This window comes from Psammomys obesus, unplaced genomic scaffold, assembly GCF_907164565.1.
Source record: "Psammomys obesus unplaced genomic scaffold, mPsaObe1.curated_primary_1811, whole genome shotgun sequence".
NCBI lineage: Eukaryota > Metazoa > Chordata > Mammalia > Rodentia > Muridae > Psammomys > Psammomys obesus.
The window spans coordinates 26141287-26165838 of NW_026596051.1; the positions used below are offsets into that span (position 1 = coordinate 26141287).

The 24552-nt window shown below is 40.8% G+C and overlaps 1 pseudogene; it reads right to left on the bottom strand.

Annotated features, from left to right (window-relative positions):
- Nucleotides 1-4333: 4333 nt before the first annotated feature.
- Nucleotides 4334-4729, bottom strand: LOC129689119 (60S ribosomal protein L32-like; annotated as a pseudogene).
- Between the last annotated feature and the right edge of the window lie 19823 nt (nt 4730-24552).

Sequence of the window (24552 nt, forward strand, 5' to 3'; positions counted from 1 at the left end):
AGCCTCTTCTATTTTGATGTATTTAAACTCACTGACTTTAATTTTGGTTGTTTGCATGAGCATAAGTGGGCCTATTTATAGACTACAAGCAACTCATCAGGATATCATTTCTCCTGCACCCTAGTTATTATTATGTTTCAAGAAAGATTATTTTGTTTTTTGACATCCTTCAACTGAGTCTCTTTTGAATGCTGCTTTATAATTGTCTAGAGTTGTCTTTCAGTTTGCTTGGATTTCTTGTTAAGAACTCCATCAACATAAGTTATTTTTCTCACTTTCTAATTATGTGTAGTAGTTTACGTAGATGTGGCTGCTTGCCCTTTGTACGTTAGCACCTTGGGTTTTTCATCCTGGGCTTCTTAAGCTTATACTTAAGTTTTCTGCCACCTTCCTCTCTTCTCTTGAACTCGCGAGCCACTTCTATTTCACTGTCTTAGGTACCAGTGAGGGCTCTGTAGAAATTAATCTTTCTCCTACTTACAAGTAATTCAAAGGCAGTGAGATCTGTTTCCTAGCAACACAAAAACAACCATGTGTACGTTCCTTTGTTCTACTGATGACTTTATGTATTTTTTTTTTTTTTGAGGATGAATGGGATAAAACTGAAATCAAGACTATTTTTTTTAACCCAGAGATCTTTTTTTTTTTTTTTCCAGTTTATTTCAGATACCAGAGCCAACTATTCCTACCAGCACTCACCCATAATAGACTACAGGTTAGTTAGAAAACACTCAACGACCTCAGTTATCTAAATTATTCTGTTGTTTTTATTCCCTAAAAGGGCAAAATGTTTTCAGTGATTTTGTCTATTCATTAAGAAAATCTTATCGACTAAGTAATAATTTCATTATTGATTCAATTGTAGCCAGTGATAACCCATTTGACAGCAATATTTGTATCAATGGTACAATAACCACTTTGTAAAAAGAAATTTCATGAAAGTAAAACTGAACTATTGGCAGCAGATGCACAGTATTCGTTAAGATTAATTAAGATTAAACATTGCTTATAAGTCCCAATTTTATTCTTTTCACCATTTTGGCAGAACAGAAATACTTGGACTTGGTGATATTTCACACCCTACTCAAACTCATTTAATCAGCAAAAATCTATGAAAGGGTTAGCTGAAGTTACAGAGAGGTGTTCTAAGCCACTCTGGAAAAGGCCTTTATTGACTGAGGAGACAGGATAAAAATGCCTGTTGGTATTAGAGTGGGTTCAAAGAGGGAAAGGTTAAAATCTTCTTGGATAAATCAGAAAAAGCTTCATGACATGTATAGACACCCAGTTTTTCAAAAGATGAATTGGGGCACTTGTCAATCAACTTATTTTTTATTCTAGGATTTAGAAAAAAAAAAAAAGACGATAAAAAAACCCACCAACATATATTCTTTTCTTTTTCAACTGACAGTTTTAACTTATGGGGAAGAAACAATCATCTAGGGACATTTTTTGTTTGTTAATTTTCAAAATAACAAAACTAGGTTGAGAGGTATAGTTCAGTGGTAAAGTACTTGCCTACTATGTACAAGGCCTGGGTTTGAGCCTACAACAGATTGTGTGTGTATGTTAAGATATATATGTGTATGTGTATATATATATATATATATATATATATATATGTGTGTGTGTGTGTGTGTGTGTGTGTGTGTGTGTGTGTGTGTGTATGTATGCCTTATATACAAAATGCATACACACAAGCTGTGTCTATGTGTGTCTATGTGTGTCTGCTACTTTATATAAAAAATGCAAAACCAAACCAGTCACAACACCTAATTTCTGGGGTAAGATAGAAAAAGACTTCAGTTTTCAAAGAAACCATTGGCATCTTCTCTGCTGGGGAAGGGAGCTAATTCCCAGGCCTCTGTCTAGTGATTCTAGTCATTCAGTGCTAGAGAAAGTAGCAACTTACAGATCCTCATGCTTCATTCTTCCAAGAACATAAAAATCCCATTGACTTCAATGTTAGTTCATCCCACTTTGTTTTATCAAGGGGAAAAGGGAATCCGGTAAAAATTCTGTTCCTTCCATTCCGTGTCATCTAACTGTGTTCTGATGAGAATCTTAAGAACTTTACAGGTGAATCCTTGTGTCTGGCAGCACAAATGGAATAGTAAGTAGGATGTGGACTCCTATCTGAGATAGGCCTGTGGTTCATGAAGTTTGTGGTGTTCAAGGCTCAGGAGCCACTTTGTTCGGGTTCTTCAGTCTGAGATCTCTGTCCATTAAGGTTATGGACATTGGTGCTGGGGGCCGAGGGTGTGATGGGAAGAGAGCATTCTCTCTGCAGCTTGGCCTGGTGTTATGAACTCGTTTACAGCTACAGCCTTCTTGCCATACTACCCAAAGTTTCTTCAAAGAATTACAGAAGGACATCTGCTACATCTCAAATATGTCAAACACTTCAAGCTTGTGGAAGAAACCTAACATAAAACCACCCGCATGGATGGTTATCTAGACAGCACTTACCAAACTTAGCAATAGCTGGCTATGTGTGGAGCACATGAGAACTATCATGGTAAGACCGTCTTTACCTTCTTTAAAGTTATATTCAGGAAGGGAGCTTGATACGCATGAACACAAATTATGAATCATCAGAATGATTGCAGAGTTCCAGGAAGAAATAAGGATGGCTATATATACCAGATAGTCAAGTGATACACAAGCCCCCAGCTATCTCCTGAGCCTCACCTCAGGCTTTCTCCCACTTGCTCTTCTTTCAGTGTTTTTCTCACGTGTCTCATAGTTGTTACTCCAAACAGCAGCTGAGAGCAGTCACATTGCCACCACCTGAAAACTGCCTGTGACACTTTATTTTCTTCCTTCAGCTCTCGGCTACACCCTCTGAAGTGGGTCAGCTCAGGCTCAGAGAGCATATTTTTACTCCTATTATCCCACTTAATTTGTAGCTATGTATTTTTAGTATGGCAGTGAGAAACAGGGCCAGGTATTTGTTAAAGGCAGCAAGATTCCAAATATTGAAGCAAAGGAGAGAAATCTGAGTGCAAACTGAATCCAACTATAATTAATACAAAAGTGGCTGAAAAAGTGTAAATGGAACACTGGAGTCACAGGGAGAGATGTGGAGAAATGAGAAATTACGGAGGGCATATGCAGAAAGTAATGAAAATGCTTTGATGCGGTGTGTTGGGACAGGGTGCATTTTGCAGTTTGGAGGAACGGACTGGGGCAGGTAGATGCCTCCCAGGTGCTTGGTTAAGTCACTCAGCAGAGTTTGGCAAAGTCTTTTGTGTACACTTTTTACAAGTGCATTGTGTTCATTTGTTTATTTTAAGGTAAATATTTAGGGCAATATCTGTTCATAGCTTCTTCCAAAATTAGACAAACTTAAGCACATTCTAATTTCTCTCTTCCTTTGGTCTATCTTCAGCTGCCTTGCTGAGTGTCTTTAGATGTGTTAGATATTTTAATAAACTAACAGCACTGTCATTACTGATAGGTATTTAATTATCTTCTCTTTTCTTCTTTTATGGTATATCTTTCTCTTAGATTTCTTTGGGGCTAGTTTTTCTAAATACCTGTTCTAATAATTTTCTTGGTTGTCCAAATTGCTGATATGTACCTGTTTAGATTGAACAACAGCTTTTCTGGGTTTAAATTTTTTATAGGAATGCTGTATTTTCTTCTTACATCTAACGTAATATATGAAAAGATTTATGCTTACTACTTTGTAGACAAACTACGTTTATTTTATTTATGCGTGATGTATGTGCGTGTGTTTATGATATATGAGCACATGTATGTGTGATGTGTGTTCATCTGTATGCATGTTCATGTGTGAATGTGTGTGCACATTTGCTGTAGCATATATGGAAGTCAGAGGACAACTTTAGCTGTTGGTCCATGCATCCATCTTGGAGATCAGGGTCTCTCTTTGGTTTGGCACTGCTGTCTAGAGCAGGATAGCTAGCCTCTACTTTCCAGAGGTTCTTCTGTCTTCAACTTCCTCATCACCATAAGAGCACTGCCATTGCAGAAGCAAGCTCTCTCACCCGGCTTTTCTGTAAGTTCTGAGGATTCTAACTCAAGTCTACCCACTGAGCCATCTCCCCAGCAAGTAAGCAAACTTTGAAGGAAAAAAAAAAGGTTTTGTTTAAAGTGTTTTTGCACTTCTTTTCCTTTGATAGTCAGAAATTTTCCACAATTTGTCTAGGTGTCAGCTGTTTACATTCCTCTTGCTGGCATCTGATAATCTCTTCAAATCTGCAAACCCATTTTCTTTCTAAATCTACAATTCCTTCTGTTTTTTTTTTTTTTTTTTCAGTTGTTGTAGTTTTATTTTAAACACAAATAAAACGCAAACCCAAGCCATCTACTCATTCTCTTCGCTGCGCATCCTGGCGTTGGGATTGCTGACTCCGATGGCCAGCTGTGCTGCTCTTTCTACGATGGCTTTTCTGTACTTGGAGGAATCATTGTGAGCAATCTCAGCATTGCAAGATTTGTTGCCCTTCAGCGTCTTGACGTTGTCGACCAGAAACTTCCGGGAGCCACTAGGCAGCATGGGCTTGGTTTTCTTGTTGCTCCGGTAACCAATGTTGGGAACCAGGATCTGGCCCTTGAATCTTCTCCGAACTCTGTGATCGATACATCTGGGTTTCCACTAGTTTTGATTAATTTTGACGTAATGGTCTGACTGGTGCCTGATGAACTAAGTGGTCCTCTTTTTGACCATCTTGGGCTTCACCAGAGGCTGGAGGGCAGCCATGTTGCTGCAAAAGAGATGGTCAGTTTCTTCTGTTTTTGAACTGCTTATTTACACTTATTTTGTGTTCTTATTCCACTCCTCTAACACACACACTCAGGCACCACACTCACACACATACTCTTTCTCTTTCACACACACATAGTTACTAAGGACTTCTAGCATACTAAACCTTTGTCATTTTAATTTGCATTCTTGGCAAAATTTTCAAGTCTTCTAGCTACACTTCCTCTGTTGGTTCTGTGCATTCGGATGCTGCACACAGAATGACAGCTTTTCCTTTACAGCAACAATTCCCTACATAAATGCTTTCCTCTTGACTCTTCCTGTTTGAAGGCAATGTCTGCCAATCATATCCCTCTGCTCTTCAAGAATAAATTTAAACTGTGTTTGAGTTTTCCAACTCATGTGAAGACTGACAATCTGAAAAATTTAATGATTCTTGGTTTGAGGACACACACCTTTAATCCCAGCACTCAGGAAGGAATGGAAGATAGAGCTCTATGAGTTCAAGGCCAGCATGGTCCACATAGTGGGGTCCAGGACAGCCAGGGTTATATATAGAGACCCTGTCTCAAAAAGCCAAACCAGACAAAACAAAACAACGCAAATGCCTCCTATGCTATTCTTTATACTTTTTAGTTATGTCTGTCTGCCTGAGAGCTACAATATATTACCTGTTGCTAATGATTAGTCATGTAGGGTGCACTGCATGACTCATTGCAATGGTCTATAGCTAGCGTTCTGGTCAAAGCTACTTCCTGTTTTAATGAGTATCACCAGCCATTCAGAGGGTTAGTCTCTCTCTCAGTACCTCCACTTACTACTCTCGAGTAAAGGACATATAAAGGTCAGAAGGCCTTTACAAATAGACATTGTAGTGGTGAGTCTGGAAGGGGTTACACAGTTTGTTCTTGCTACAAATGGTATTTAAGAAATCACCTTGGCTGTGGAAGGCTCCCTGGAGCATCCTCCTGCTCCAGTATCCAGTCCTGAGCCTGAGTTTCAGCATCCAAAGCCATTCCCAACTAAAGCATCAGCCTCCTGGACATGCTTAGAACTCCAGCTCCATCAATTATCCATATACCATCTGCTGCAAAGCTCGGTAGAATTCTTTATCATGTCTGGTCTATGTAAAGTAGTTCTCATTTTCTATCCTTGTTATGAGTAATTTTAATCCATGTGTTTAGAATAGAGAATTTTAGCATATGCTCCATTTATCATCTTAACACCATATCCTGTCCTATATTTAACTTGCAAGTGTGCATGCATAAGGGTATATGTATTCGTTTTCTGAGCATCTTTAGGCAGTGCTGCAATTAAAATGATGGAAAAATACCAAGAAGGTAGGCAATGCTTGGGCTTTTCTTGAAAAGGGTATTTATAGCTACCTGTGTTTTAGAAATATTCTGAACTTGTAAATGGAAACTTCTCTTTGAAGCCATGTAGGGTGGCCACACCTTCAGTCCCAAGCACTTGAGAGGATCTTTGTGAGTTCAAAGCCAGCTTGGTATGTTCCAGATAAGACAGGGATATACAGCAAGACCCTGTCTCAAATCAAACAAAGAAACTTATTTAATCTAGACTTAATTAATACAAAAATGATGAAGGAACAGTGTGACCTCATCCATGAAGTCCTGACTGTAACACCAGTATCCCATTCCCTTCTTAGATGGCTCCTATCTTGAGGTCATCACAATCTGAAGTGTTCCTGCCACTTGACTGGTCAAGGAGAACAGAAAGAAGAAAGGAACAGAAGATACTCTAGCATGTAGCTTAGCTTCTACAATATTTTCAGTATGTTAATAAATACTCCCATGTATTGTTTTGCTTTGACCAATCATATTTCCAGTGTTTTGGTATTAGTGAATTTGGCACTGTTTTCCTTTTACAGATTTAAAAAAAAAAAGGCTGATTTTGATATAGTGACCTTGAATACGAAGTAAAAATAGAATCAGTTAGTGTCTGAGGAGGACACAGACAGGATGCTTAAATACTCCTCATTATGGACTGATTTACAAAGGTACAGAGGATACAGTGAGAGTGGGCCAATCATAAGCCCATGAGCCCTAGGAAGAAACCGTCACTCTGTGGGTGTTGTTCTTTAAAATGCCATCCATAATGAGATAATGGGTTTGACAGAGTGCTTAGAATTATAATTTAAAAAAAAAACAATATTAAAATCCTGCAAAGAAAACATATAAATAAAAAGTTTGTAATGTAATTATAGATGCCCTTAACACCCACCCTACCAAGACCCAGACAGTGAGTCTAATGACCACTGCAAATCAACAGTGGTAATGAGCATAAGGGACACTTTGAATGACTGTGCTTCTGCGCTGTGATACGGAAGGGTCCACCAAGATGGCCACAGGTACTGTCTAAGTCTATGCCCCTGTGGGGTCAGGCTTGGAAACTGAAGGAAACTGTCAGTTTGAATTATACATTGGTGATTATAGACACATGATTTTAATTTCTCTATTAAAGTTCACAGAACCTTTGAAGTCAGTCCATTCACAGATGTCTGGTCAATAACTCCCTGGCCACTGGAGAGCAGAACGAAAGGGTCATATGAGAAGTCACTTCAGAGAAACAGTGACTTTTGGTGGAGAGACACAACCCATCTCATGGAAACACCACAGGTGGAAAGAGGGTAGTAGATACCACAGTTGCTCATACAACATGGCTTCAACAACGTTTTCAGTGTGTCAGTCAATATTCCAGTGTCTTCTGCATGAAGTCTGGGTTGGCATATTAGGAGATTTGTCTCTTCTGAGCTTTTCTCCTTGTTTTATAGGTGGCTCTTTTCTCCCTTTGTCCTTACACTATTTCCCCTCTCAACCTGCCTGTGCTTCTGTTTTTCCTATCTACTCCTGACGAGACCTGATAGACTAGGATCAGAAGGAAGCAGAGGAGGACCTTCCCTATCAGTGGACTTGGGGAGGGGCATGTGTGGAGAAGGTGAAGGGAGGGTGGGATTGGGAGGGGAGAAGGGAGGGGACCATGGGGGATACAAAGTGAATAAAGTGTAATTAATAAAAATTAAAATAAAAATGGAAAGAAACAAAAATAAAAATAAGGGAAAACTCACACGAAAAAAGAAAGGGCCATTCTAATTTTTTTTTTTTTACTTTAATTAGCCATATAAAGGCCCTGTTCCCAAATATAGTCCCATGCTTAAGTACTGAGGTATAGATTTCTGCAACAGGAATTTGAGAGGTACTATTTGGCTGACAGCACAGTAGATTCTGGTAAGACAAATGGGTTCCCTAGTCTCACCAAGGATGTTCACCTTCATGAGTTTAGTTTCCAGAATTCTCAACGAGCCTTCATCTGCTTCATGAACCATACAGAATAACAAACACTTACCTAGAATTCACTAATCTGACCTTGGGTGAGTCCAGTGGAGGAAATATTGGGAAATATAGGGCTAAAACCCAGGGAGAAAAATGTCTTTTCTCAAAACTGCATCCCCTTGAAGTCCTCATTTGTTGTATTGAGTCCTCTTGCTGTATTGATTATATTACAGATGATATTAACCAATTACTAACCATTGTATGTTCTTTATTTTATTGATGTTATTTCACTACATAGCCCAGGCTGTGGTTAAAAGGCTAGTTAAAAGGCTGGTACTTCTTCCTCAGTTTCATCAGGGCTGGGGTCACAGCTGTTCTCATCATAGCTGGCCCATGTGGTATCTGTCTTTGTGGAACCTTGAATGCAATGTTCTTGAGATTTACCTGACTCCTATTAGTTAGATTTGAGAGCTGAGCCTTGGAAGTAAACAGATGCCACTTTGAAACTTAAGTTTCACAACTTCAAATAAGCAACTACCAAATATTCAGGGTTTCCACATTTTAATTATAGTGATAATTATATATAAATATAATTACATATGTACATGAAAACAACATATACAAAAGTTTTACAAATAGTACATTTAAACACATTTTATGTCTAAAATATAGCATACAGTGCATATGTTGTTATTATAGTTCTTAGATCATTGAATTACCATGAATATTAAATAAAGCAAAATATTTAAAAGCTGTATAAATAATGAGCTAAAGAGATGACTCAGCAGTTTTAAGAGCACTTGCTGCTCTGCTGAAGAAGGCAGGTTTGATTCTTAGCAGGCACGTGACCTCTTACAAACATGTGTACCTCCATTTCCAGGAAATCAAATGCCCTTTTCTAACATGCACAAGCACCAGACATGAAACATGTGATGCACAGACATACAATCAGGTAAAACATTCATATACATTTTAAAAAATTGTGACATGATAATTATCCTTTGATAAATGTTGAATGTGTAACTGCCTGGTACAAAACTGAAACATAGGAAGGCACACTGCAGGTCAGGATGAACTCCATCACATAACAGTAGAAGCACTAACTCCCTGTGCTCTGAGAGAGGTGAGAACAAGCTATCATGAAGACACAGAATGAGCATTCATGCAAGTTAGGAATGTTCCATGGAATTAATGATGTTTGTGCTAGACCTCAAAGAGAAAATCGAGAATGAAAGGAGACAATGTATAACTTCACAGGTTCAGGGAATGGCATACACATACCCACGATGGAAGGAAAGGCAGGTCCTTGCAGGGAACCAAAGCAGATCCTTAGGCTGGGAAGAGAAAGTGTGGTGAAAGACGAAACCAAGAGCTAGAGCAATGGAAGCAAGTGCCTAGTTTCCAGTGGGCTGGGTCTGCCTTCAAAGAAAGTGATTCATGTGGGAAAGTTGGTTAGAGCTGCGTCTGGGAAGGGTGAGGATTAATGGTGTTCTCTGTGTTCCTGCTCTTGTAAAACAAAACAAAAAAAATTAATAGTGTGACTGTCTTCTGTAGGCCTGGCACATGTTCCCAACTCGGTGTCTTATTTAATTAGCCGCAGAAGACACGGGCACCAACTTGATTTCTCTCTCCACCTTCCTTTGTGACTCATTGTGGGAATTCTGAGTAGCAAGTCTTTGTCACCCTGCAGCCCTCCCTCAGATGAGGCATCAGGAGAGACAAGGCAGAAGCAGTGGGTGCCACCAAGACTCTTGGTTGCCTGTGCCTCTCTCCTCTTTGTCTTATTTTCCTTCTTTCATTCTTCTCACCCTTCTTCTCAAGGCTCTTTTTGATTAATCCTTTCAGTGTGATACAGAGGAGTAATGGTTTTCAGCTATTTGTGCCAAACTGAGATTCAGAAACAACGAATTACTATCAAGTGCTTCCTGTCTACTATTGTCACAACTTCTCTGTCATTTCCATTTAATAAATAAGGAAAGTGATTCTAGGAAATCATGTGCATTTTGCTTATCAATGTTCCCATCTTTGGGATAGGACATGTGACCAGTTTTCACCAATAGAAAGTGGAAGGGATGGTTCACATGTAGTCTACTTTCTATTATTTTATTTTTTTTGTGTGTAGTGTATGTGTGTACATGAGGGCATGGATGTGCACATGCATGTGGATGTGGAGCAAATGAGCCATGGGATAAGCAAACTGGCCTGGAGCAAGAATGAGGCCAACTCATGTCCAAACCCTGAAAATCTCATCTAGAGACTGGCAGGAGAAAGGATCCTTCCCTTCCTGTTCTGGGCCTGCATGTTCCAGTGCACATTACCCTGTCACCCACTCAGGCACCCTTGAGGTAGTCGCACCTGGTGGCCAGGTTTCAGATTAAAACTTCCTATTTCCAGAGAAGGAGAGGAGGATCTCCCTATCAGTGGACTTGGGGAGGGGCATGCATGAAGAAGGGAGATGGAGGGTGGGTTCGGGAGGGGAGGAGAGAGAGGCTTATGGGGGGATACAACGTGAATAAAGTGTAATTAATAAAAAATTTAAAAAATCTCCACAATAAACAAACAAACAAAAAACTTCCTATTTCCTTAGAAGGACATGTCCAGCTAGCCTGAACTTTCCCTCCGTGCAAATGAAGCGTTCCCAACACCTCAGCCCCAGCCGATGATAACACATTCACTCAGAAAACTCTACCCACTTCCTCAAGGTTTCTGTTGGCCTTATTATCCTGAATAAAGAAGAGCTGTTTCATTGAAAACCACCCACTGTTTCTCCCCAGCACTCACCACTGGGCCGAGATCCTGCTACCCCACACTCTCAGTTAAGCAGTTAAGTGCCATTCCTTCTAGCACCACTGTGAAATGCTGCCTGGGTACCCTGAGGAATCTAGGAGTGAACTCGGAATGGCATATGGAGACCAGAGGTCAATGCTGAATGTCCTCCTTCATTGCTCTCCGCCTTATGTTTTGAGACAGGGCCTTACACTGAACCTGGAGCTGATAGTTGGCTATACTAGCTGGCCAGAGACCTCTGAGGAGCTGTGTTTCTCATCCCTCCAACACTGAGGTTGCATATGCATGCCATTACCCTTGGAGCTGATGTAGGTGCTTGATATCCAAATACAGACCCTTGTGCTTGCAGGGCAGGCACTCTATTGACTGACCCATCATCTCCTCACACCCTTCCAGCCCAAGTTTAAACATGAATGGGCCTTATTCACAGGTTTCTCCTTTGTTGTTTGACTGAATTTAGTGGATCCACTGCAGAACTCCAGAGCCTATAGAGAAGGCCAAGAAGGTTAGGACAGGATCCCTCTAGCTTCAGTACTCTGCCCAGGCTACCACTAATATGAACCATATTGGACCATAATGTGAACTAATAAGACTTCATAGCTTATTCCACTGAGCTTTGGGGTTATTATAGCAACTAGCTGGGGCAAGATCTCTCTCAATAAACTAATCTTTGCAGAACACCTATTAACAAAGTATGTCATCAGTAAAAGTCACAGTGTTAATGATACAGGCTGTTCATGTGGTTGTGCATTAGAAAGATCGCAGCCCACAGGAATTTTGAAGGAGAGGCAAATCTTAAATATCGCCCTCAACCATAATGCAAAGGCTTCCAGGAGCCAACATCCTGGTTCTAGAGATGGCTCTAGAGACAGAGATGCCGTAGTCAGTTTTAGATCTGTTTTTTTTTCCCAATTGAATGACCTTGAGCCTTAGATTTTCTGTCTTTAAAATATGACAAAAATGCCTCCCCACTAAAGCTGATTTTTTTTAATTCAACTAAATGCTATCTATCAAGAACACACAGTTGGCATCAATAAATATTATTTTCATTGTTGTCATTACTATTACTATAAGAAGAAAACCAGTCTTTCACTGGATTAAACACAACTAGATTTTTTCCATTAATTACAAGAATTTTTGATATTATTGGGCAGCAGGATGAGCACATTTACCTCAGTTTATTTTCCCAGAGTATAGTTAAGATTTGAATCTAAAGTTTGGCACTTAAGACTCTACCTACTTGGGGTTTCATCTAATACAGTCTTATTATTTTGATTTACAGCTTGATCATTAGTAAAGAAGTGAATAAAAGATGGGCCTGGCTGTGCATGAAGTTCTTGCATATTGATATGTAGACTGACACGCTTATCTCTGAGACATTATAGTTATAGGGATCTTGGAAGGCATCAACTCCAAACTATGTGTATTGTTCTCCCTTCCTCCCTCTTGTCTTTTCTTCAAGCTGCCTTCCCTCCATTTCTCTTTCTTTCTCCTCCCTCCCTGTGCCTCTCTCTCTCTACTCTCTCTCTCTCTATATATATATATATACAGACACATATACATACACATACATAGAGATACACGTGCATTACATACATGTAAACACACACATATACATACAGATACACAAACATGCATATACACAGAGAGATACACAGATACACACACTACATAACACAGAGATACACATAGACACACAGATACACACACACACACACACACATGCACAGAGAGAGAGAGAGAGAGAGAGAGAGAGAGAGAGAGAGAGAGAGAGATTTTAGAGTTCTAGTAGCTTGAGTTCATGGCCCAGGTCTCTTGGCACTGGAGATGAACCTCAAGGGTGAAGCAAATACTGGCTCTGCAGTGTGTAGAGACTGGCACCTCCCCATCAGCAAAAAATGTGACTCGCGATAAAGTGCATTAATCTTTGATCAAATTGCAAGGGGAATGAGATGCTTTGGAAGCTGGATTTTCAAAGTTAATTATCAGAGAACACATCTTTCTCTCTTTCTCTGCCTCTTTCTGTGTCTCTTTCAGCCTCTCTGGGTCTTTCTGTCTCTGCCTCTGTCTGTCTGTCTGTCTCTCTCTCTCTCTCTCTCTCTCTGTGTGTGTGTGTGTGTGTGTTTGTGTGTGGGCATTTTCCCTCAAATACAGTATATCTCTTTGGCCTTGTCAGTATGGTACAGTGAACATAACTGAGTGTCTCTATCCAGCAGTGAAAGAAACTTAAAGGATCATTTAATCCAACTATTAATTTTTCAGATGAAAAGGCAAGGTTCCACATCATCATACAATGATATTTACCACTTTCTTTAAATCTACCATCATTTCCTCTGCAAAGGCTAGACACCTTTCAAATGACCTTCTCCGGATCATAAGTTCTATAGATACAACTAAGCCCAATTACCTTTTTTTTTTTGGCCTTGTAGTTAAGTTGCATTTCCAGCCCCCTGGCAGGAGTTGTTGTTCAGGTGACTGAATTTGAGCCAGTGGACTGTGAAGGAAGATGCTAATGTCACACTTGAACTTTCAGGCTCTTTCTTCTAACCAGCTGACTGGAGGTGAACCCAGAAGCCCCGAACAAAGATTCAGAGAGCACCACATGAACAGAGCTTGGGTTTTGGAATCAGTGCATGGAACAGAGGCATCAGCTGATGCTCATTTTAGAATGTCAACAAGAAATATGCTCCTACCATGCTTTGGCCATCATACAGGTAGAGATCTGTTTGCTAAATCTCTCCTTAGCCAATGCATACCTCAATAATGAGAAGGTTATGATGGGCAAGGCATTGTGCTAAAAGATAAGCTCCTGTGTCAGTGTGTGGCACCTGTAATTCCAGCATACTAAAAGTGGAGGCAGGAGGATTGCAAGTTTGAGGCCAATCCAGGGTACGTAGTGAATTCCAGGTCATTCCGGGTAACCTGATTAGACCCAGTCAAGAACAACACCACAAAAGATATGATCTCATTCCTCAAAAAGTTGAGACGGGGAGAAAAGGATCTGATGGGCTTTCAGTCTTGTTCCATCCGAGCCTCACTCAGGGGACGTTTGTAGAGAGCCTTTGTTCCCATAGAAATGTATATGGAAATATCAAGGTTGATGTCGGATGGTTTGACAGAGAAGCCACACTGGGGAAATGGAGCGCTTTGAAATCAGGTCACCTAGAAAAAAAATTCTACAAAGTCAAAGCTTAGATGAAGCTAGCAGTTTTTAGGTACTTTTCACAGTCTGGCTTACTAGATTCTCTTCCCACCTTAATAAAAAAATAACTAAGAAAAGCGCCTCTTTCTTCTGTACATATCTCTTTAAAGTTTGTTTGAGTATCTTACTATTTTTGTAGTGTGCACATAGATCTCAAGTTTTAAGTGGCTTTTTAATAACTGCAGCTGGAAGAAAAAAGAAGAAAAAGAGCCACCCAGCAGCTCAGTGTGTTAATGCCAAATCTGGCTCTTTTCAATGTCGTGGCTCTCATCTAGCAGAAGATACCACTGTACAGAAAAGTCAAGAAGAAAAAAAAAGGAGGAAATGCCTAATTATTAGCTTGCTTTAAAGATAACCCTGTTTTATAGCAGATTCTTCATGATTCAGGAGAAAGTCTTCCCGTTGTGCATTCAGTAACATTAAGTTCCCTGTCGCGACTTCAACTAAACGTGTTCACTGTTTCAGAGGGCAGCCACCAATAACTCACCCCATGCTTAAGCACCCTGGAAAGGAGTTGAGCTAGCATGCACATGCACACACACAAAACGTAACTATCAAAGAAACCTATATTATAGGAATCCCTCCTCCCCACTTTTACAGAATTCAAAACACACATGTTCAAGAAATTGCACAAAGTCCCATCAGTGTAATCGATGGAGATAGAGGAAAGTTTATTCTGCCTGTATCATCCTGTCGCCAAGATGCTTAGAGTCAACATCTAAGCATCTTAGATGTGCTGGTGTTCTTAACTATGCAGGGCTCTCCCGGTGTTCTTCACACAGTGGTAACCATGCAGTTTCTCACTCAGAATCTGCATCTCAGCACTTACTGCATTATCTTGTGCTAGTGTACCTAAATACCTTCCTCGGCATGCGAGATTGCTCTTTCTGATAAAAATGTCTGCATGTTGATCCTCAAACTCAACCTATCATCCATGTGCATATGAATGAACTTGAGAAAGACTAGTTTGCGCGCACATCTACCAGGCACACTTAATTAGGACTACTAGTGCCTGAACCAATAAGCTCCAAAGAAAACCATTTGAGAAAGGTATATTGGGAAGAGCATAGCAGTAGTTTTTACAAAGGAAGAGTGAAGCGTTGGATTTTAAAATATCCATAATGTTTACTAATCTATACACTACATCTATGAGCAGGCTCCCATCTTTTCAAACCCCATCACTTCCTGACATGTTTGAAATAATCTCAGCTCTTGCTTTGGACTCGTTTCTTTTAGTGTCTACCAGTGAGACTGAAGCTGTAGAGTTTAGCGGTAAAGTCCGCGTAGACTATTCTCTCTTAGGCTATTCCATTACACCTCTAGTATGGTATCATGCACTTGACTGTTACAGGATAGACTTTCAGGATGACTGAGGTGCAACAGGTCGAGGCAAGTCCACTCAGAGCCTCAAACAAATGAGGGAATGTGTGGAGTTTTACCAGGTTTAAAAATAAACAAGGAAATGGATGCAGACCAAAGACAGTAAGACTATGTACGGGAAGCCACTAGTTAGCTTGAAGCTTCCTTCACTTCTTTGGGTTTTGGATGGAGACCTGTAGAAGCAGTGTGCCTGGGTCTTGCTTTGGCTCTATTGGGTTGATCACAACATGGGATCTTGTCCAGAGAGTCAGATAACACTTGCTCAACAACTATTGTGGTTTTGCACATGAGACTTCCAAACTCTCTACCTATTTTCTCCTTCACTTTACATGATAAAGACATTTCTTACATGCTAAATAAAAGCTGGTGTTTAGAACAGATTTGGTGTATTTTGAGGGTACAGGATGTATTTGAAGTATCATGACAAACTGGTAAGGAGGAACTGAAAGCAAATTCCTTCATAGGAGAAATTAGAGAGCAGCTAGGTCAATGATTAATGCAAAGTCCCTCCTGGAGCATGGGACTCAAAGTTAGTGGCATCATTAAGGTCATCTCAGATCCTATTAGTCTGCTTCTCTAATGATAATTCACACATTTCCCAGAATACTTCACCTGTGGTTTCTACCCTGACCGCTGGTGCAGAAAACGAAACTTGGATGACCAAGTGCACTCGCAGGCAGACCTGAAGGTTAAATGAAATTTCACGTGGAAGATGTGAGCTATCAAACAATGTGTGGTCTATTTTTCTGTCCTTAATATCAAAGCTGCCCTCCACATTTCTAAACTTGTGACTTCACTATTAACAAGGGATGTGTTTCAGAGCCAAGGTCAGTTGAGAGAAACATGACAATCAGGGGCAGAAATTACTTGAGTCATTTTCTTTGTCATTGAGATACTTTCCTGATAATCATGCACAGGACTGAAAACTGGCAATTATGCAATGTGTGAGCTAAGAGGAAGAAAAAGAAGAGGATGGGGCTTACGGATAGATGTACTGGCTCAGTGAGAAAGTCATTCTACTACAACTACTTATAAGAAAATAGGGTTTTAGGGCCAAGTAAGTTAAAGGTGTTACCTCTGCTTATATGCGTAGTACCCTAAAAAAAAAATAAGTAAAGGCCTCAGTTACAAAAAAAGCTTCAAAACTTTATTTAACACAGAGTCTTTCAAGCATTTTTTTTTTTTTTCCACAAAAATGTTTCTCTTCAGTGTAGCTACAGCACAGAGTTCTGTCACATAGACATTGAGAAATGGTGCTTTCAAGTTCAGGAGAGACTGACCTAAATTTTTGTCAGGGACAGAGACCTACCAACATTCGTATCACATGTAAAAGGTTATTTTGCAATGTCCTTCATAGGGATCATTTAAAAATAAAACAGTGTGCACAGAGACTTGCCTGGAAAGAAAGGTACCAATGTCAGCAACTGTTTTGGGAATGTATTGCAAAACCAGCTGAATTGATGGCTAAACTTGTAAGAGGATAGATGGAGAGGCAGCTCAAAACAGAGACATGGTGCAATGTGAATATTAGGTTGTAGAGTAATTATACTGAATATTTGCTGTGTTTTTTTAACTAAATTTTTGAAAAGATTTTTAAAAGATTTTAAAGTGAGACTATATGTCCATCAACTCTAGCATGAAGTATGGGTTGGAAAGAGGAGGAAAGACCTGTAGTTCCTACCTGCTGACCTTGTGTCAAGACCCTTCATAAATAATCTCAGTTTTCAGCCAGCACTCACAGAAGTTTGGGGATGATGAACTCAACCCGGGACTTTGTTAAGTCCTATCATAAGAAAATTCCTTCTTGATAAGCTACATTTTTTTCCCTTTTTTTTTTTATTAATTACACTTTATTCATTTTGTATCCCCCCATAAGCCCCTCCCTCCTCCCCTGCCGATCCCACCCTCCCTCCCCTTTCTGTATGCATGCCACTCCACAAGTCCACTGATAGGGGAGGTTCTCCTCTTCTTTCTGATCTTAGTCTATCAGTTCTCATCAAAATGTGTAGCTAGGGCTAACATTGTTGTCTTCTCCCACCCCATTCTTTACACAGCTAACTGTGGCTTACACTCACTGAGAATGTGTCCCTCTAGTTCTACCCCTGTCTCAGTCAGGTTTCTGTTTCTGTGATGAACCTTCAAGGAAGAAAGCCTGACTTTGCCCCATGGCCTTGGAGGCAGAAGTTCAAGGTTACCTGTGTTTATATCTTTGGTGAATCACGTATGCATGCAGACAGCGCATCTCAGAAGAGTTCTGCTTACCTGAGGCAGCAGGAAGGCAAGCAGTGGGGAGGGCACCAACATCTCAAGGCTCCCTTTGACAGCAAGCCTGACTGACCTAACTCCTCTTCACTAGGCTTTACTTCTTCAAGGTTCCAACTCTTACCCTCTCCTCAGCTGATCCCCCTCTGGTGACCAAGCCATTAACTCATAATCTTAATTTAGAGGATAGTTCAGGTATAAAATATGGTATTATCCTTATATTTTTCAGCTTCTGTGGAGATAAGCAGAAAAGCTGAGGTGAGCTATCCATCCCCTGAAGAGCTAAGGTTTCCAGACAGGAGTTAAGAAGTGAATGTTCTTACAGGTTATGGTGAGGGAGACAGGACTGAGAAAGGAGTAAAATGCTGAAAGGCAGCTGAAAAGGATTTGTGAAAACTCTATGGTAGCATGTGAGAACTTCATTGTTCTTTGAGAGCAGTGCTGGAGTTCCTTTGACTTCTTCATTGTTTTGGGAGCTCATTTTGAGATGTGACATGTCTCTGCCTTGCCTTTTAATAATGTGTCCCAGCAACAGATTCTGTTACTGCAGCACCCTCAGAGGGAGGTGTATCTCGGAGAGATCTGCTGAAGCAAGGTCTTATAACTTTCTTTACGTGAGGGCAGGATCCAGATCACTGGATCAGACTCTGGGTGGAATGACTCAGATATTGGAAGGAAGCCAGCAACGGTGTGGGACAGACATTGTTTCTTCTTATACATATGCAAATGATAGCAGGTTACCTAACTGATTCCATGTCAGCCTCTGATGTCAGTCAAAAATCATTCCTCTGACTACTTATTCTGGGGATTCCAAGAAAGGACATTATTATTGTTGTTTGACTTCTCAGAACATCGCTGACAGGCTAATGTGTTTAATCATTCGGTCCTCTGCTTGTGGCACAGTGTGTTGTCCATGTGTTCAATATGTTTCAGGAGTCTGTGGAAGTTGAGACCTAGCTGGCTGGTGCAGGCCAGTAAAGACCAACTTCAGGGATTAAAGAGTAGATCTGCTTCCAGCTGTGTCTCTGGTTATTGGTCAGCCAAGGGACACCAACAGCAGTTACATGCTCTAGCCTCCTCTCTCTGTGACAAACTGAAGCCAGTTCCAAAGAAGACTTTCCTTCCTCCCTTTGTATTATTTCTTCCAAGTGTGTTGTCACAGTGATGAGAAAGATAATGAACCTAGATGTGAATGGGCAGCCCATTGAGTATCTGCTTAAAATGTGTCATTGACAGTCTCAAAATCTGGAGAAAATTCTCCTGACTCAGCCATTATGTAAACAGATCAGGATCTAGTTTATGACTGTTTCATTAGTCCTAGACTCTCCAAAGACAAGTGAATCCCTAGCCAATGAAAATCCATGGCTTTAGCACTTTATACTAAGCCTGAAATTTAGGACTGTGTGTTCAATATGTTTTTTTTTTCTTTAAGCCATTCACCTCTATTAGAAGCTAATGCCCACTCATATAGTCTAAGGTATTTTTACTGTTGATTATGTGGGCTATATGGATTAACTGTTTGGCCAGCTCTCTGACACAAGGCTCCAGAAACCTTTCCCTTAAATTGAACTGAATTTTCACCATTTGTAACTCTAACCAGGCCACAGGACTAGGCCTAACTTTACCTGCTTGCTGAGAACCTCCTAGTGCAAACAAACACCTTGGCTATTGGCAATGCAGCACTACTTCACACAAGATAATACTACTCAGCCTGTATAAGAAACAAATGGTTGTGAATTATATAAGCTAATACACATCTCTACAAAAGTCAGACAACAAAAGCTGGAAGCTGCAGAGCTAAGAAAATAAAAAGCACATGCAAAGAACTCTGGTCCCCGGCAGCACAAAGACAGGTGCTTAAACCCTCTGCTTAAACCCTTCTAGGCTGCCTATGAAAAGAGGTCATGCCCATGTTTCTCTCTGCCTCCACTGATAGGCTGAGGGGGAGGGGGCAGACATGTACTTCTAAAAACTATTAGCTTTTCATTTAACATAGAAGGTTCACCCTGGTTGCTAGTACATTGGTCAGTTACTGTGCCATTGTTCTTTCCCCAGAATAAGAGTATGAAACAGGGTTTAGTAGGCAAAGAATTTATCAACAAACATATGATATAAGGTGAGAAAGTACAATATATATGTCATAAAATTATCCACGCTTTATTTTCATGTTTATTTAGGACTCGTTTATTTAGGCATTATTATAAAACTTTACACTTTGAATATCATGGGTTTACATGTGACACTAACTAGCTGCATGTTCTTCTCACAGTAAGGTTCCATGGGAGGGGTAGGGCATGTGAACCTCCCAGTTAGATCTGTACTACAGTTAAACACAAAATTAGCAATTTTCAAATTTTACTTTTCAATTTTTATTTTATGGCATAAGCCATGTTATTTCTTAATTCAAATGGTTTTAGCTGCATAAGATATATAAATACTAAATTTCTCTGTAATGTTCAAATTTATTTGGGTTTGGGGGAATTCATTGGCTCAACCCAGCAACCTAGTGTTTAAATCCCTTCAGTTCTCTAATCAGAAATGGCGTGTGTGTGTGTGTGTGTGTGTGTGTGTGTGTGTGTGTTGGTACAAGGACATGCAACACATGTGTATAGAAGCCAGAGGCTAGAGGTCAACGTCAGGTGTCATTCCTCAGATGCTATACATCTTGGTTTTGGAGATGGCTCCTATGGCTTGGAGCTATAGTTTTCCTAGTTATCAAGCTCCAGGGATCTGTCTATCTCTCCGCCCCACCACAGAGGGTTCAAGAGCATGTCACCATGCCCAGCTTCATTCAGTTATGCACAGTGAATCAGACTCACGCCTGAACACTTCCAAAGCCAGGGCTTCACTGCTTTCCAACTGAAATACCTTCCCTTTCCATTGATCAGTATTTTTTTTTTTTAATCTGCGTAAAGAACTTCTAATCCATTAATCCCAGGACAGAGGCTATATAAGGTTGGAGCTTTGAATTCTATGGGACATTTTCCTTTTAAACTAGTTGCCTGGGAAGTAAGGCAGTCTTTGCAAAACACAAGAGAAGTGTTTTTATATTTTCTTCACTTTCTGAAACCTAATCCAGGCTACTTGTTCCCTTATCAGATGGAAACCTGAAAGGCATGATGGGTACAGTCACTTGATGCATTGTCCCTGTTCCAGCTGACTGCCTCCCAGCTGCTCAGAGCACACTAGTCCCTGCCCAGCACTGCTGTTGGCTGGCAGGAGGCGGCTACTGGCAAGGACACGCAGCTCAACCCAGGCATCCTTCCCCAAGACTCCTGACCACCTGCCTCCTCTATCCATGGCATTTAAAAAGAATTTAACTGAGTGCTTATTCCTCTGGGATTTGCAATCTCTCAGGCTTGACTTCCTCTGGGGAAAGCAAAGGACATTTTAATAATCCTGAATGTTTAAGTTGGAGTAATAAGTTTAGGCTTGATGATCTTCAAAATGTTCTCACTGAGTTATTTCCAAGGATTTGGGAAACGGAAGAGGAGTGATAATATAATACGTTTGGTCTGGTGTTTGAAATGCTTCATCTGGCCTTTCACTTGTCCTCCTGGTAACTCAAGACAGAGACCACAAACTCTTTATTAATTCAAGGAAACTCGACGGGACTTTTTCGAGGTCAGAGGGCAGCCACTGATAGAACTTGAAGCAGAGCACATGGTTTCAGGGTTCTGATCCCCGTTGCTATATTCCATTCCCATCACTTGCTCCCAGTGGAGCAGAGACTACAAAGTCCACTGCTTCATCTTCTTCACTAATCCATCTTGCTTTCCCCCACCCAAGACACTGGTAAGGCCCTGGTCTCTGGACAAACATTATTCAGGATCACTCAAGGAGACTATATTCATATATACTGTGTAAGGATTACTCTCTGTGATAATTCGAATGAGGATGGCTCATATAGGCCCATATAGGCTCACATATTTGAATGTTTAATTCCCAGTTGGTGGAACTGTTTGGGAAGGATTAAGAGGTGTGACCTTGTTGGAGGAGGTGTGTCACTGGGAGTGAACCTTGAAGTTTGTTTCATAAAGCCCATGCCTGACCCAGTCTCTTTCTCTGCCTCCTGTCTATAAATCAAGATGTAAGTTCTCAGCTACTCCTCTCAGCTAAATATCACAGTGTTCTCTGCCACGATGATCATGGACTAACGCTCTGAAACTGTAAGCAAACTCCTATACATGTTTATTTGTTTTTTATAAGCTGCCTTGGTCATTGTGTCTTTTCATAGCAATAGAGAAGTAACTAAGACACTCATCATCTATAGATCTACAACCACAGGGTCAATGATATGAACTTAATTCAGCCACATGCAATTGCATATCAAGCCTTGCCTTCATTTGGAGTATCCAGAAACGGACTCAGAGATCAGTTCAGACACTTATCTGAGTACTTGTCCAAATTTCTGCTCTTTGGGTCATTTCTTAGCAAGCACAGTGAGCTTGCTACTCATGGGCCAGTGGTCTAATACAGAATGCATTCTTCTCCATGTGACATAGGATACTTCAACCCCATGACTGGCTTGGAACTCTTCACCAGACCAGATAAAACATTTTAAAAATCTTACTGTAGCCCAAGCCTTTTCCAACTCAATATTATTTTTCTCTTTCTCTTTCCCAAGGGTCCGACCAGAATTCATGTATAAAGACTCTGCCTGCTTACTCCAGTAGCCTCCTGTCGTGCCTGAGTATTTCCCTTGCATACTTGATAAAGTCTTAGCAGTTTCTTTTTAGAACACATGAAGGCACACAGAAAGTGATGCAAGAGAGCACAATGAAAGAGCAGGGAGAAGAGACGGAAAGAGAAAGAGCTGATAGTTTTAGTAAAACCTTCTCCTTTGGCAAATGGAGTTTCCATCCTAGACCTGCTGAGAAACTATATACACGCGTGGGTCACCATCAGAGCACAAAAGAGCACAAGGCTTAGAGCATTTACTTAAAACTCTTGTCCCTTGCAAGGTGAAGATCACTCGAGGGGCAGTGACCAATCCCAGGTGTGACACTGAGACCGGAACTGTCAGTCAGTCCAACCTGAGCACAAAATCTTATTACTTGATTGCCCACCACACTTGCTACAACATTTGAAAGCTTAAGTTTGAAGTACTATTTTGTCCCAATTTGAAAAATCTAATCTCTTTGTTATTACAATGTTCTATACCAACAGGACACAAGATATATCCAGCTAGCTTATTTATGACTGTGACACTCTGAAACACTTATGAACTGTGTGTCGCCCAGATCGCTTCCCTTCTTTGCCACTCGGTTTCTTCATAGAGCAGAAGTCAATAAGAGCACATCTTGTTGACCTTCCAGAACTCTTCAGAAAACCTTTAGGATGTAAACTGTTGAGCGTTCTCCAGGCAGCAAGGCACTTCTTGGCTAAGCTTCAGTGTTTGACTGCTTCCCTGCTCTGCTCTCTTGCTAAAACAAATGCATATATTGTCCTCTCTCCGAGACACACCTCCACCCCATGGTGATTCAGGAGTCCTACTCTGATTACAAAACTGGTTGCACCATCTCTAGCACAGGATGTTTCCTTCTCTTCCAACAGAGGTTAGATAACAGAGATTTAAAGAGTCTGAAATTCATTCTTCACTGATCAATGCTCTTGAATGTTCCACACTTGCCTGAACCCTGTTCTATCCACTTGTAAAACCAGAGGCTTAAGGATAACAAATGGTGTCAGGATTCCCTACAGTCAGGGCAGCTTTTTCTTAACTCCTTTCCAAAAAAGTTCCTAAATCATACTGGGTCATTCTCCTCTTTGACACTCTCTGGAAGCAGCCATCTCTCTCTTCAGAAATAAATAAAAATAAAGACATATGCACACAAAGCTGCTCACATTAAAACCACACTGGCTCAAGTGCACATGCACACACACACACACATACGTTTGGTGCCACTTTACAGGTGCTCACAGCCCAGAGTGAAACACGTATTTATTCCATTGGTTTTCAGTATTGGTCCTAGATGAGACTAATCTAGCAATGGCACTGCCATACAGTGGATGTTCGATAAGTAATATCTGGCTCTATTCTTACAGTAACATTACCTTCACACGAAACAGGACACAGTCCTGGGCCTGGGTAGAGTGAAGCATGCGCCTTCTGAAGACAGGAGGCTGGTGTTTGCTCTCCCTCTGCTGGCCATGCTCAGCACTCACTTGTCCTTTGTTCAGTTCCCAGGGAGTGGTGGCTGGTCCTCAGAAAAGGAAATGGGATCAGAGATGGGAGATGGGGAGCTAAAGGTAGTGGGTCTTGAGATAATTTTGAGCCAGCTGTGGACAGGGAAGTGTTTCCTCCTCTGTTTTGTACTTTAACTATTTCATGTGCTGAGCTACTCTTTTCTAAGCATGTGCTGAAGAAACATGATGTAGGAAAGATGAGTGAGATCCCTTCTCCTCTCAAAATTGGAATTACTTCCAGAAAGTTTGATTCTTTTTTTCTTGTAGTAGTTTATAATTTTTATTCTTTTATATTAATCACAGGTTATTTACTTTGTACCCCAGCAGTAGCCCTCTACCTCATTCCTTCCCAATCCCACCCTCCCTCCCTCATCTCCTCCCTGCCCCTTTCCAAGTCCACTGATAGTGGAGGTCTCCTCCCCTTCCATCTGACCCTGGCTTATCAGGTATTCAGGACTGGCTGCAATGTCCTATTCCGTGGCCTAGCAAGGCTGCTCCTCCCTCGGGGGTGGGGGGAAAGGTGGTCAAAGAGCCCACCATTGAGTTCATGTCAGAAATAGTCCTTGTTCCCCTTACTAGGGAACCCATTTGGATAGTGAGCTACCATGGGCTACATCCAGCAGGGGTTCTAGGTTATATCCATAAATGGTCCTTGGTTGGAGAAACAGTCTCATACAAGACCCCTGTGCCCTGATATATTTGGTCCTTGT